This window comes from Pteropus medius, unplaced genomic scaffold (assembly GCF_902729225.1).
Source record: "Pteropus medius unplaced genomic scaffold, Ma_sr-lr_union100, whole genome shotgun sequence".
NCBI lineage: Eukaryota > Metazoa > Chordata > Mammalia > Chiroptera > Pteropodidae > Pteropus > Pteropus medius.
Window position 1 is genome coordinate 19,875,706 of NW_024351073.1, and position 13,818 is coordinate 19,889,523.

At 43.9% G+C, this 13,818-nt stretch overlaps 1 protein-coding gene and 1 pseudogene across 1 annotated transcript in view; both read left to right on the plus strand.

Annotated features, from left to right (window-relative positions):
- Nucleotides 1-13,818, plus strand: part of CTNND2 (catenin delta 2) — a 773,259-nt gene that overhangs the window by 441,332 nt on the left and 318,109 nt on the right. The gene's annotated exons all lie outside the window — the stretch shown is intronic.
- Nucleotides 10,717-10,835, plus strand: LOC120586359 (uncharacterized; annotated as a pseudogene).

Below are 13,818 nucleotides of genomic sequence, written 5' to 3' on the forward strand. Positions count from 1 at the left end.
AAAAAAAAAAAAAAAAAAAGGATCGAGTTGAGGTTTATTCATTAGGATGTGAAATCGGTTAACACTTTGATCTTCTTTCGGAGGTTAATTAAGTCTCCCTCTCAGCTGGCATTTCCGGGTTGTTTGGGAACTGGACCCCTCCCCAACCACAGAAGCTCCATGGCGTTCCCACTGGCCATGCTCCTCAGCCCCTGCCCCCTCCTCAGACACTCCTGCTCTAGGAACCTAGGCCCCGCCCAGGATTCTTCTAGATCAGACTTTAGCTTACATCTCCTGCACCCCGACAGGCTCGGGGACTGCGGGTCCCTCCCCACACGTTGGCCCTTTCCTGCTTTCACATCAGAGTGACTGCTCCATCAGCCTTTTGCCCCGCTGGCATTCTGGGATCCCATTTTATGGCAGGGAACCCTCGTCCCAGTGGCCCTACAGAAGCCCGCCGTCTCCAGGCTCTGCCTCCGGGGAGTGTGGATGCTGAAATCTCTCCAGACAGCCTCCTTTGCACTTGCTGGTCCACATCCAACAGCCTCCATCCGCTCAGAGACCTAGGACTCTCGGGAATGGCCATCAGGCATTCCTTTGTAAAGTCACTTTACACAGCTTCTCTTCACAGTTAGGTTGGTGTCTGGGTTCTGGCCGGTCGTGTCCACATCAGGCTGCAGCAGGCAGAGGCCGTTTCGATGTCTCATTACTATAAGCTGGTGGCTGCATCTGGAACTAAATATTCGAGATGCTAGGTGGCCCCAAAGGCCTTTCCGACATCTTCTTTATTGATTCACAGAAATTAATACCTTCCCTTCCCTTCCTACTACATAGTAACCTTGCTGGTCAAAATGGGGTAAACAGGTCTTTTTCGTTCTTTTGTCCGAAAGTGGCCTTTTTTTATGTAGAATTCTATTATTGATACTTACATGATTTTGATCATGCTTTAACTGGGAAAATGTAAATTTGAAAGATGAAAATGTATCTCGGACGACAGTTCAAGACGGCATACTCTGTCCATTCATTTGCCTCTCATATTTCAGACCCTCCAAAAAATACAGAATTACAGGGAAATGAAGTCACAGAAGAGATAAGAACGCAGAGGCCAGTCAGTGGGTGTAATGAAGAAGCCTCTTTTTTAGGAATTCTGTAGATGGGAGTGATAAGCAGTTAAAATGTACACGTTTCTCCCCAGATTCTGCTCTGTCAGCCTGGCAGAGGCAGATGGGCCGTCTTTGGTGACTTCTTGGGCGGGCTGAGGGGTTGGAACCAAGCTGGGTGTCTGGGGAGAGACGTGAGGCTGAAGACGAAGGAGTCCACTGACAGTCAGGGCCCGAGACACGTCCAAGGTGGCCGCCTCCTCCCCCTCGCTCCTGCAGAGACGGTGGCTGTAGCCAGCACCTGCTCTAAGGTGAAGCACACGTGGGTGCTCCTGAGAGCACGGAGCAAACTGTCTGAGAAGCTCAGGCTGCGGTTACGGCCACCCGTGGCCTACGTTCCATACAGGCGTGCGGGCTGGTGGCTGGCAGGGGGCTCAGGGCCACCCTCCGCTTCTCATTTTAAAGGAAACCACCAGCGCGGTTGGCCCTCCCTCCCTGTCTCAAGTTCTAATTCAGGAACACGCAGTGGGAAACACTTCTTTGGATTTTAGAAGAAGAAGCCTTTCTCAAATACGATAAATTAACAAGGATTACTGAGGAATTGGGGAGAATCAGTGGCATAAAAAAATAGAAGAGTGAACTGTCTCAGAAGAAACAGAGATGATTTACAGAATAAAAAAGATTAAAAGAAACATGAAAAAACTTTAGGTTCGGTGCTGAGAAGAATTTAAGAAGATCGTATGTTTATTAAGTAAGAACTCGATGATGTGCGAAAGAATCAAAGAACAAGGATATTTTTCTAGACCATAAAAATATAACTACCAAAATGAACAGTTTGATAGAACAGCTGAAAAATAGTTAAGGAAATCATGGGAAAAGTAGAACATAAAGGGAAAGATACAGAAAACAGAATAATGCAGTAAGAGCCTTGGACAAATCCGGGAGATTTAACATGTAACTAGAGTCCCAGAAAGAAAATGGAGAGAAGTTTGTTAGCGATGAATTAACACAGAAAAATTTTTGGAGCTAAGGGACCTGTGCTTTCATCGTGCTTGGAATAGAAAATACGCATCAGGGAATTTTAAAGCACCAACAAAATTATTCTGGGGAGAAATAAAACAGATGCCACTTGACTTCTTGTAGTGACTCTGGGGGATAAAGAACAATAGGGTGATAATCTCGAAGTTCTGGGGGAAAATTATTTTCAACCATAAGATCTCTACATAGCCAAATTATCCATCATCCATAAAGGGAGGTTTGAATATTTTCAAATCTTGCAAGTACTCATAAAATCTCTCTCCTGTGCACTCTTTCTCAGTCGAGGATGTAGTCCAGCTAGATAAGGACATAAAACAAGAGGAAACATGGTACCCAGAAAACAATGGTTACGACTAGAATAAAGTTCAGGGATAATGAGAAGATGTCCCAAAGGGGGAAAAAAAAAGACAGCTGGGCAACAGGCTGGCAAGCAAGGAAAAGTGGGACTCGACACGAGAATGTCGACAGTCGTTAAACTTGCCGTCAGCCCCAAAGAATCTGGGAAATTATCTAAGGACGGAACAGGTAATGAGAATAAGAAAACGAATCGAACTGCAGATAAGGAAGAGAGAATCGTGGTGCATTGCACTGAGTTCCGCAGCGCAGGAGGCAGTGGTTAAGAGCGCGGCCCTAAGGGCTAGGCAGACGCGGGTACACATCTTGCTTCCGTTACTTACTGGCTCTGTGACCTTGGACAGTTGGGTTCAGCTCAACAAGCATTTGCCGAGCACCTGCTTGATGCCAGGCAATCTTCCAGGTGCTGAACACCCACCTGGGAACAGCAGATGCCAAAAGCCCCCACTCTTTTGGAGGCTATCCTCTGATGAAGGTCTGCTACCTCACGGCGAGAAGAGGCCTGGGGAGGAACGTTGAGGGAGGCAGGGCTGTCCAGGCGGGCTGGCCAAGAAACTATGATAAAGTGTCAGTTGAGCAGGTGCCTGAAGCAAGGAGAGAGGGAGCCAAGTGTGTGCCTGGGGGAGAATGTCCCAGAAGAGAACAGCCAGCGTGAGGGTCCTGAGATGAAATCATTCTCAGCCTGTTGGGGGAATAAAACGGGGACTCTGACCTTGTCTGTGTATCCAGTAGTGGGGATAACAATACCGCAGTGATTATACAGAGTCACTACAAAGGTCACGTGAGATCGAGGTGTGCCTGTCAGGTACTTATTACTGTGTCTCCCACATTAAAAAAGGCCCAACAATTTATAACTGCCGCAATTGTGGGGAATCACACCAGCCAGGCTCTCCTGGTAAGATGGAAGCCATGACTCCAGGGTTCTTGTTTGGCTAGGAGGGCGGAGTGACATCAGTTGAGAAGTGCCTCGTAAGTCCGTGTCATTAGGACGTGAACTGTGGGAGACACATCCAGGCAGGAGGCTCAGGAAAGGCTTCTGGGTGGGAGCGGCATTTGCACCCGTGACAGGTGCCGAGAGGAGGAGAAAGGCTCAGCTCAGTGGCGACAGGCTCCACGTGTGTTATGAGCAGGTGTCCAGCGGTGCCATGCGTGCTGGCAGGTTTAAGGCAGAGCCTGGGGCACGGGGATGTGCCTGACAGGAAAGCTGCACGTGTTCTGAGGGCTGCTGTCCTGAGGAGATGTGACCCCATTCACCAGGCTCTGGGGCGACAGAGACGGTGTTCTTAAGTAGAGATTTTTATCTTTTTTTTTTTTTAATGAGTCTGGAGATTTTTCTTTGGAGGAACAAATTCTCTAGAAGGCCCTATAAGCTTCTTCGCCTTAGAGTTAAAGATCGCATGAGTGTGAGAATGACTATTTGAGACATTAGGGATGGGAGAAAAGATGAGGGTATGTGACAAGCGTGAAGAGAAACGGGTTAGCATAGGACCAGTTCTGGGGTCCCCGTAAATGAACCAGCTACAGGCTGGTCCCTTTTCCCTCCTTGAGAAACGGGCGGGTAGTGGCCGTTTGCTTTGCTGGTAGTGAACTCTGAGAGTCCGTCACCTTTCGTTAGTGCTGCTGGTACTGAACGACTGGTAGAAATAGGAGTCTCCTGGGAACTCCCTTCAATACAATATCGAATCAGAGAAGGGAATGACAGGATGGAGAGAGAGAAAGACGCGGAGACGCGCAGCCCCGCATTTGTCAGCTGTCAGAACCGGCTTCCCAGCTGGGTCCCAGCACCCAGCAACAGGGACAGCCTGGCTGGTGTCTGACCCCATGGTGTGGGTTTTTACCCCTCCCCAGGCTCCCTGTCTTTGAACTTAACATCAGTGGAATGTTGACGGTAAAATATTCCCGAGGCTCTTGTCAGTATTGCACATTTTGGGTCACAGACGTTGATTTGGGCAAACAAGCCTCTGTGCTAGCTGCTGACTAAGTTTTAGTGTGAGTTCAGTGGTCATAGCTAACCCGCGTCTCTGCCTTAGTAAGGAAGAGGCTTTCAAACGTTTTTAAAAATCTTTATCAGAGCAACAGGGATTATGTGGAGACGAGCTATTCTAGTAGATGTACAAATAAGCTTAAATAATTAATAACTGAAAATCTCTCAAAATGGAGTTAATTTGCAACCAAGCCTGTATCAGAATTCCTCTCACCACTGTTTTTAACCAAGGGACGTTTTATAATTCTTACTATAAAATTATTTGTCATATATTTAGTCCAAGTTACACAGAATTATATATTTTATATAACAGGTATAATTTTTGCTTATTATGTATATATTTTAAATATACGACAAAATTACTACACACATCCATATATACTTATACATATCTGTATATATGTATATCTTTTTATATATATGTATAAAACCTGGCATTTGCTGTAAAAAGTCTAAAACCTCTGAAGGCTAATCCCGAATGGATCTATTTGTATATATTGTGCTGTTTATTATCAAAGCACTGACTTTGACACAAAGAAGAAAATACCTTGAGTTTTCCTACAATCAGCAGAGGAAGGGCATCTGACCATCGGGGACATACGGTCTCCGTGGGGGCCACTGAAACCTTGCATATTTCGGAACTTCCCCCCATGCCTCCTCTAGTAGATATTCACCAAATATTTTTGACTGACTGTTGGACATTAACTAGCCGGCGAAAGCGATACATCTCGCTGATAACCAGAAGTCGCCCGTAGCACAGGGAGAAGCAGGAACACAGCGATACCAGGTTCTCCCCAAAGTGAGTGAAACCTTAAAAAATGACCCACACCTACCGGAAAGACTTGGCTCTGTGAGTATGGGAAATCTGTAAGATAAAGTGCCCGCTGCGTCGCCTCTGGGCTTCCCCGGTCTGTGGAAAGTGGCTTGCCATGTGTTTTTAGGTCTCGGTTGCGCTATTCACAGAGCCCTAGGCAGCCGTCCTGGAATGGCATCGGCTCAGCTATGCAGCCCGCCGTCTCCCTGTGTAGCTCTAGACATTACAAGAAGTAGGTGAGCGAGAGACCGATCGTAGGAACAGACGGTGCCTGTCATATGCCGTCTGCATACCGGGGAGTCTGCGGGTAGAGACTTGGCAGCCAAGGGGACCCACAGAAAACCATGGATGATTTTGACCAAATGGATTTGAGCGGCCCCTGCTATTTCTGCTTGCTGTGTAAGCATCTTCCAACAGACTTGAGAGCGGTGACTTTTCATGCTTAGCTTCCTAGACAGTCATTAGAGAAGGGACCTCACACTGAGCCTCAACTGGCATCTGTATTTCCTGATGTTTCTGCAACCTGAGCTCCCCTGGAATGGACAGACAGCATGTGGGCGAAGTCAGAATCCCTCCTACCAGAAAGACTTCTTTTTAATAATTGATGTAGAGAAGAGAAGTCAGTGTGCATTTCTCTCTAACATGAAAAATAATACACGCACCCACATTCAGAGGCATGCACACACACACGGGTATCCATTTGGGTCTGAAGCTCTGTTGGTTAGAGGCAGATAATGCCACAGCCCCCTCTGTGACCAACTCAGTTAGCTGGTTGTTGTTGACAGGGCCACAAACATCCCCTTCACCTCGATGGCCAGCCTTTTGGCAAATATGTAGTATTTGCTTTGCACCGGAAAAGTCAACACAAATGGATGTCTCTTCTAGAAAAACATCACCAATATCACTGCCGCACTATACCGTACAGCTGGTGGCTTGGTGGTGACTTCTTTGGATAAAGACAAAAAGGGAAAAGAAAGATGAAAAATGGGGTGGGAGAATTATAACTATATATCAGTCTCATCAATGGTACGATGTATCAGGGAATTCATGTTTTAATAAGTATAACTTGTATTCGAATAATTATTTGCATATAATTCAATTACTGATTTGATTTTAAAATACACACACACACACACACACACACACACACACACACACACACACACACACACACACACACAATAATAATACCAAAGCTCTTAACCAGAAAAGAATCAAGGAAAAAAATTCATTTGTTTATTTCACCACATAATTTCTCTCAAACTTTTTTATGTGCCAAATATGATGTTGAATGAGATAATAAAAATTTAATAGTGTTGATATAAAGAATTTTAACATGTAAATATAGAGAATGACTAATCTATGACGCAGTTTATTTGCCGTTTGTCCCCTATAAATTTGTTGGGGGTTAATGGTGTCTTATTCTTCTGGAATTATCACCAGGGTCACTATCTGAGTGTTAATGATACAGTGAAAATACATCTTAGGTTTGCATTTTAGAAGATAATTTTTGAAAAGCAATTCGTGCCACTTACGTATGGCGTGTCTAATACGATCCAAGTTCAAAGGTCTGTGTTTAAGATGCTGAAAGCAAAACATCTTAGTTCACTTATTTTTTCAAAATTTCGAACCAATTTATGGAGGAAACTGCATACTCAAGCCAAGTTTTGTCTGGTCAAACTTCTCCATGTCCAAACCCTGAGAATTTCATCTGTGCCCCTTGCTGGGCCGAACCACACATAGCTAAACACTTAGCTTCAGCCCCTATAGCAGTCAGCATTTCAGGATAGAGACTTCTGGTCCCTTGGAGCCAAAGCCTGTCTGCCAGTCCTGCCTTGCATCTGAATATAACAAAAAAGTTGGGTCAAGAGCACCTCGTTCTGGATTCTTTCCACAGAAATATCCATAATTATCCATAGCAATTAGGTCTGAAGCCAGACTCCAGATGCACTGTTCCAGGATCTCACTGATGGGGCATTGAGAAGCAGCTGTTGAGAAATAAGATGACACTCCTTGAATTTCATCCGCCTTGTTGATAAAGGAGAGTATCTGTGTGAATATGAGACTGGCCATTAAAAACTCTGGTGAGCGACTCATTAATAAAGCGCCAAATTGTAGATCGCTCTGTGTCAGTAGTTAATGAGGACTCTGAGAAGAGAGTGGTAGCCACGCTCCTGGTCCTTCTCGCCCAAGGATGCTGCTGCCTGAAGCCAAGCCCAGGAGGAGGCAGGCTTGGGAACAGATTTACCTAGGCGGCCTCTCCCAGGTCCGAGAAATAACACTCACAGATAACACTTTTTTACAAGTTAATGTCGAAAGACTTTCATGACAAGCCTGCAATCAATTTCTTTGCCCTTCTGTACAATAATATTACAATTCAGAATTCACTCTCTCCCAATTTCTTACTCTGCCCAGGCTCAGCTGGGAAGGACTTGGGGTGCCTGGAGTGAGTCCTCCTGGGAGTCCTTCCACCAACTTCAGTCCACACTGTCTGTCACTTGAATGATCGTGGTTATAATGAAGTTATTTTTAGAACGGCCCCTAAGAGTTCCCAGGACGCACGATTATCACTGCAACGACCCCACCCTCACTTGATCCAGAAAAGCAGACATGGCCCGAGAACTTGTCAAAAATGCAGAATGATGGGCCATTCACCAAACCTGCTGAGTCAGAACCTGAATTTTAATCAGGGGACTCGCTCACTCCCGTGCTCATGGCATTTGGAGAAACACTGAATGACGTGGCTGGTACATTTGGAGCTACTCTCTGCTGCCATTCTTTCAGGGAAGATATCGAAAGCAGGTATTGGGGACGGGTGCCAGGCCATCTCTGCTTTACCTCGTGTGTTTCACCAGTACCAGAACCATCTTAGACGAGTAGGTTTCCACGGGCTCTTTTGTAACTGGGAGTTGTGTGTGGGTTGTGACACAGTAGACCATTCACTACACTGTAGATATGAAGCCACATGACCTTTAAAAGTAAAAATGGAAGTGGCCCATCCCAAGAATGCAAGGATGCCAGACTCCACATGGCTCCTTATCCTTCATTACCACCGTCTCATTACTTTCACGTGCTTGCCTGTCACAAAAGGACTTGAACAAAAGAACCCTGTTTCCCCAAGAGCTTGGGGAGAAATGCTTGTGATTAGACAGAAAATAACAACAAGGGGTGTATGCTTTTATCGAGGTCACGATCACATGGCACACTTATTGTTACAGTGATTTCGGCTTTGAAATTCTTCTTGCTGGAAAGTATTTGAGTCCCACAAGATTACAGTATTCATTGGGGAGAAGGTGTGGTGAGGTTTCATAATTGCAGTTAAGTATCCTGGAAACCTCATCAGCCAAGTTACAGGAAAAAAATTCCTTGTGTGTTTCGTGCATTGCCAGAGATGGCGTGAACATTCAAGTTATTTGTGACAACAGAGAAGCTGTAGTAAGTTGGCATAATAAATGAAAATCTAGCGTTTATGAAATAGATGAAACAGGAGGGCGTTTTTTTCCTTCCAAAACAAACTTATCAAAGCACCCTTTGATATCATGTGGCCCGTTACACTGATATTATTAGGCTTCAGTGGTTTTATCATTGACTATAGATGAATTAATAATCTCCCTTCCAAACATGACTCTGAAATATCGTTGATAGCCTGCATAGAAAATGTGTTCATGTACTTTAACATTCATTACAACATGAGATAAAATTCAAACTAATTCAAAGAACTAATGATCATTTGCCAGTGAAAATTAGTACGTGGTCTTGACACAGGAGACACAGGAAATATTTTGGGGTCTTTTAAGTACTGAAATTAATTCATAAATTAGCATAGGAGTAGGAAGTAGATTTTGGAACTTTTAGTCAAAAGCAAAAATCAAGAATAAAATAAATAAATATTATGGCGAGGTACCCCTCAGATCTAAGTTGTAGCTTTTGCATCTCTCAGCAACTTAGCCTACATTTATAACGATGTTAACCAAAACTCGGTTACCTTCAGTATTTCTAAAAGTGTTTATTTGCCGATGTCATTTTTCACCCTCGAGTTTAATGATGACATATATCAAACCAGACTTTTTAAGAAGTTCAAATTCCACAAAATATTTTCAGGCCACAAAGTACCACAGAGCGAAGGCCAGCCACCAGCCTGCACAGGTCATGCTACCTGGTCACGGTGCTTAGTGATGCCAGCACGTAGGCGGGGCGCCTACTGCTGAAATCAGAGTGTTGGGGTAGGGGGGGCACTTGCAAGGGGAAAATCTGCTTCTGTTCCAGACTACGCACCCTTCTTTAAAAGTTCTGTTTCTCTCTTCAGAGATGTAGTGTCGCTACTAAATTATCAGCGCATGAACTTTGCATACTTTTTTAAAAACCCGAATTGCTAGATTTTTACTTTGGACTTTTTTCTTCACGGCACAAGAAGTTTATAGCTCTTCTGAAGACAGCTCTCTTTATCACAAATGAAAGCACTTATCTCTGCCACCTGTTCGCAAACATGCCGAGTCTGCAGCTAGCTCTGGCCAAGTGAGGGCTGTGTCTGTCAGGCCCTTCTTTCTCTCCTTCCATTTCTTTGCAAATGAGCGTTGGGAAGTGGCTCTCAAATTTAAATAACCAGATCAATGGCAGTTTGTCATAAGAACCTAATATTGATATCTCCAAATGAAAACATGCAAACATGTATTCTCCATGTGCAAAAGCAAGTGAATTTGCATTAAATTAGAGAGTCATAAATTACATAGTACAGAAATAAAAGAATGTGAATGAGTCCTAATGAAAAGAAGAATGAATTTGTTTCATTCTAGTCAGTAATTAGGCATAGCATGGTAGTAAATGATATTATTTGAGGAAAGCAAGAAATGATAAAGTGGGGGTTGTAACACATTAGATATTTCTTTTAAATGTGCCTATCTCCTCTCTACTGAGGACAGGGAGGTTCCAATTCTGATTTCTGCTAGAATTATGAGGATGGACTGGGCCAAGCCCAAATCTTTTGGGGGGTTGTGTTTAGGAATCAGCATTTCAAAGAGCCCCCAGAAGATTCTTTGGGGAATAAACAGAGATTTGAGAATTAATCATGTACTAAGGAATGAAAACTCAAAATGCAAAAAGTGTATATGCAGATTTAAGCCAAGTCTTCACTTGTGCAATTCTCATGAATTTATGTGTGATCTGTTGACTATTTCCAGTGCTTTTGAGTTAAGAAAATATTTTTTAGTTTTTACAATCAATTATAGCATGAATTCATAAAAATTTCACATAGTAACTAGCATTTCTTTTAAAACACAATATGGATTAAATAGGTACTAAAAATCACATCTGTAAATACAAGCACACTAATCTCCTGCAGAAGGCCTCTGCTCTGGCTGTTGGTTCCTTTCAGCTGAGACACTGGGGTCTTCCTGCTGAGGGCCCTCCTCCGGCCTTATGAAATGTCAGATGCTCAAAAAGAACTTCTTGTCAGCGGTCATGCCACCCTGAACGTGCCCAATCTTGTCTGATCTCGGAAGCTAAGCAGGGTCAGGCCTGGTTAGTACTTGGATGGGAGACCACCTAGGAAGACCAGGTGCTGTAGGCGTAAAAAAAAAAAAAAAGGAAGAGAACCTCTTGACCAAACGCCCCCGCCCCCCATCAAAGCAGCATACCCTCGACACTTGGTCTGCTCTCCGCTACCCTACTTTATTTTTCTTCAGTGCCTCTATCTCTGTACCTGCCTGAATGTGATGAGTTATTTCAAGGCCAGGGACCTGGTCTGTCTAAGCACCTCAACTCCTAGAGATTACCCGGATGTTCATATGTGCCAAATGAATGACTGTATTGACCAATATGGATCAACTGGTACATAGAAATGATATATGTAAAATCTAGCTTGTAGACATTTACACATCAGTCCAAAAATGATAACTACTACATGTTGCCGGTCAGGTGAAAAATGATCAGTGTTGCTTATTGTTGGTCTGAGATAACCAGAGCCTGTTGGATTCTCCGGCCCAGTGAAAGTGTGGTGTGGAGGATGAGACAAGCAAGCCAGTGAGGGAGCCTTTCGCACTGTCAGCTTCATAATCATTTTTCATGTCAGGAACTGCCTGCTGGTCTGTCTCTGGCTTCCTACTGGATTAGCAAATGTTTGTTATCTTCAATTTGCAGGTTTAATTTATGCCATATCCCTTTTTCAAAAGGATCCCACCTTTTCTTGGTTATTTTAATATTTCTTTCTCTTTTGGACTTTGTTCATTCCTGCATTCTTTGCGGTTATCCGTTACAAAGCAACACTCATTGCTTCAAGAAGATAAAACCGTAGATTTATATTTTGCAATATTTTCCAAAATTATCAAGATGTTGTCATTTAGACTATTTCAAAATCAAATCTCTAAGTTGTTTTTGATATTTCGATAATGTATATTAAGCATTTGTTTTATTTAAATCAAAAGGGGTGTTTTTATGAGATAACATAATTTCTCGATTCTAAGCTTGAGTGATATGAGAATATTTACCTTAGGTAGTTTTATCCGTCAGAGAGCATTTTCATACATGACTGCTCTCATGTTGAACCTCCCACAATTTCATGCTGTACAAATGCATTTGTTATCATTTGTATTTTTCCGCAAGGCATCCGGGGCTCAGAGAGGGTCAGTGACTTGTCTTTATTCACCCACTTGGTGAGATATAGATCTGGGGCCCAAATCCTGTGTTCTTATTTCAAGTTGTCTGGGCAAAATCGACTCAAGAAACAGCAATAGAATGACTACTTTAGGCGTTATTTCTTTTTACTTCGAACTGTGGAACATTATACATCTACACTTGTACAGCCACCTCATATGTGCAGAATTCGATGGAGAGCCATGACGTCCAGCTTCTGCGTAGGCATGGCCATGTAAATGGCGGCGCTGAAGTGAAGGTACCTACACAGAAGCAGGGGATGTCCGAGGTCTAGTGCCCATCCCCCCTCCAGTGGTCCAGCCTGCCCAGCCCTCTGAGCCCTTGGAGCCCATACCCTGCTCTGTGCCACAGGACTGAACCTTTTTCTGTCTCCTCCCACCACCAAAGCCACAGCTCAGTGGCCAGGAGTAGCTCGGGTGCTGGGCCATATGAGCAGTGAGGTCAGCCCTAGCAGCCGTGAGCAGGTGGCTGATGTTTTATGACAAATAGTAGCTCTTGCTCAGCACCCATCTCAGGCCCAGTCCCTCATCAGTCGGTCCTCTGTCCTCCTGGGTTCCCGGGCCTGCAGGAGGTGTGGCCTGCACGGAGCACTCGTGGGCTATTACATGACCCTTTGGCCCTCCGAGTCACAACCTCTCTGCCTGGCAGCTGAGTCTCAGATGCGGGTCTTCAGACCCATTGATTTCAGAAACATCGCAGATGAGAATAGCCAGGGCCTGAGCTCCTTAGAACCAAACTTTGTCTTGGGAAGAGGATAAGTGGGGAGAGTAAAACCATACGACAGCATCAGCATGTTGACTTTGGATGCTGTAAGCATCGTTGCAGAAATTGGTCAGAAAGTGCCCTGTGGACACAGGTATCCCACTCGATGACCTCGGTCTGCAGTGGCGGGAGACCTTTACAGCGGGGTCTGCTTTCCTTTTTCTCTTTGGCCCATCCTGTTTCCATTGCACTTGGTCGTGCTGCCGTTCTGAGCCCTGAGCTTGGTCAAGGCGAGGCTCTCACGATCGTTCTCCATCCATGTAATTGCCCTTCATGTCTGTGATGTTTTGGACAAAGTCACAGATTTCTTTTTTTCTTTGAATCAGCAAGTATATACACCATCTCATGAAATTTGGGAGCATATTCCCAGAAGAGATTGTGTGAGAATTTTCTCGAAATAGCCCCAAATAAAATAGGTCTGTTATTATGGGTCTCAAACGTTCTTTCTTGAGCAGGAGGGGTAGAAAGCTGGAACCCCAAAACTTGCACTTAACCTTTGATCTCTTGCCTCTCTTTTCTCTCCTAATTCCTTAAGTTTCTCTTGCCCATAGCTGCGCCCACCCGTGAGCAATTGAAACTTGATCACAATGGATAAACAGTACTCTTTTTTGAAAGCCTTGTCTCATTCAGTACTATACATAATGCTTCACTATGCAAATGTATTTTGCATAAAGGATTCCATAGGGAAACACTATGAACTTATAGTTTTATCAAGAGCCTGCTAATAAAAGGGTATAATATACTTTTCAAATATTTAATCTATTACATTTTTTATTAATATCAGCACATAGAAAGTGTGGTATCCACAGAAGTAGACCTTATCTTAAGATGCTTATTCCTGCCTTAGACCATTGGTTAAGGTATACTGATAAAAAGTTCCTCCTGCCTAGCAAATGCTTACACTAAGAGGATTTTCACACATGCCCTGGGATCATGTCACCACTTAAAGGATCAGCAGGTCTTTTTCATTCCTCATCCTTAGATGTTTTCAGAGACTTAGAATCATGGAATGATGATGAAGTTACAACTGTAAGTCTGCCAGTGATGGATAACTTTTATTTAACTATACAACATTTGCATGTACAGTTAACTCTTAAACATCACGGGTTTGAGCTATGCACGTCTACTTATACACAGAT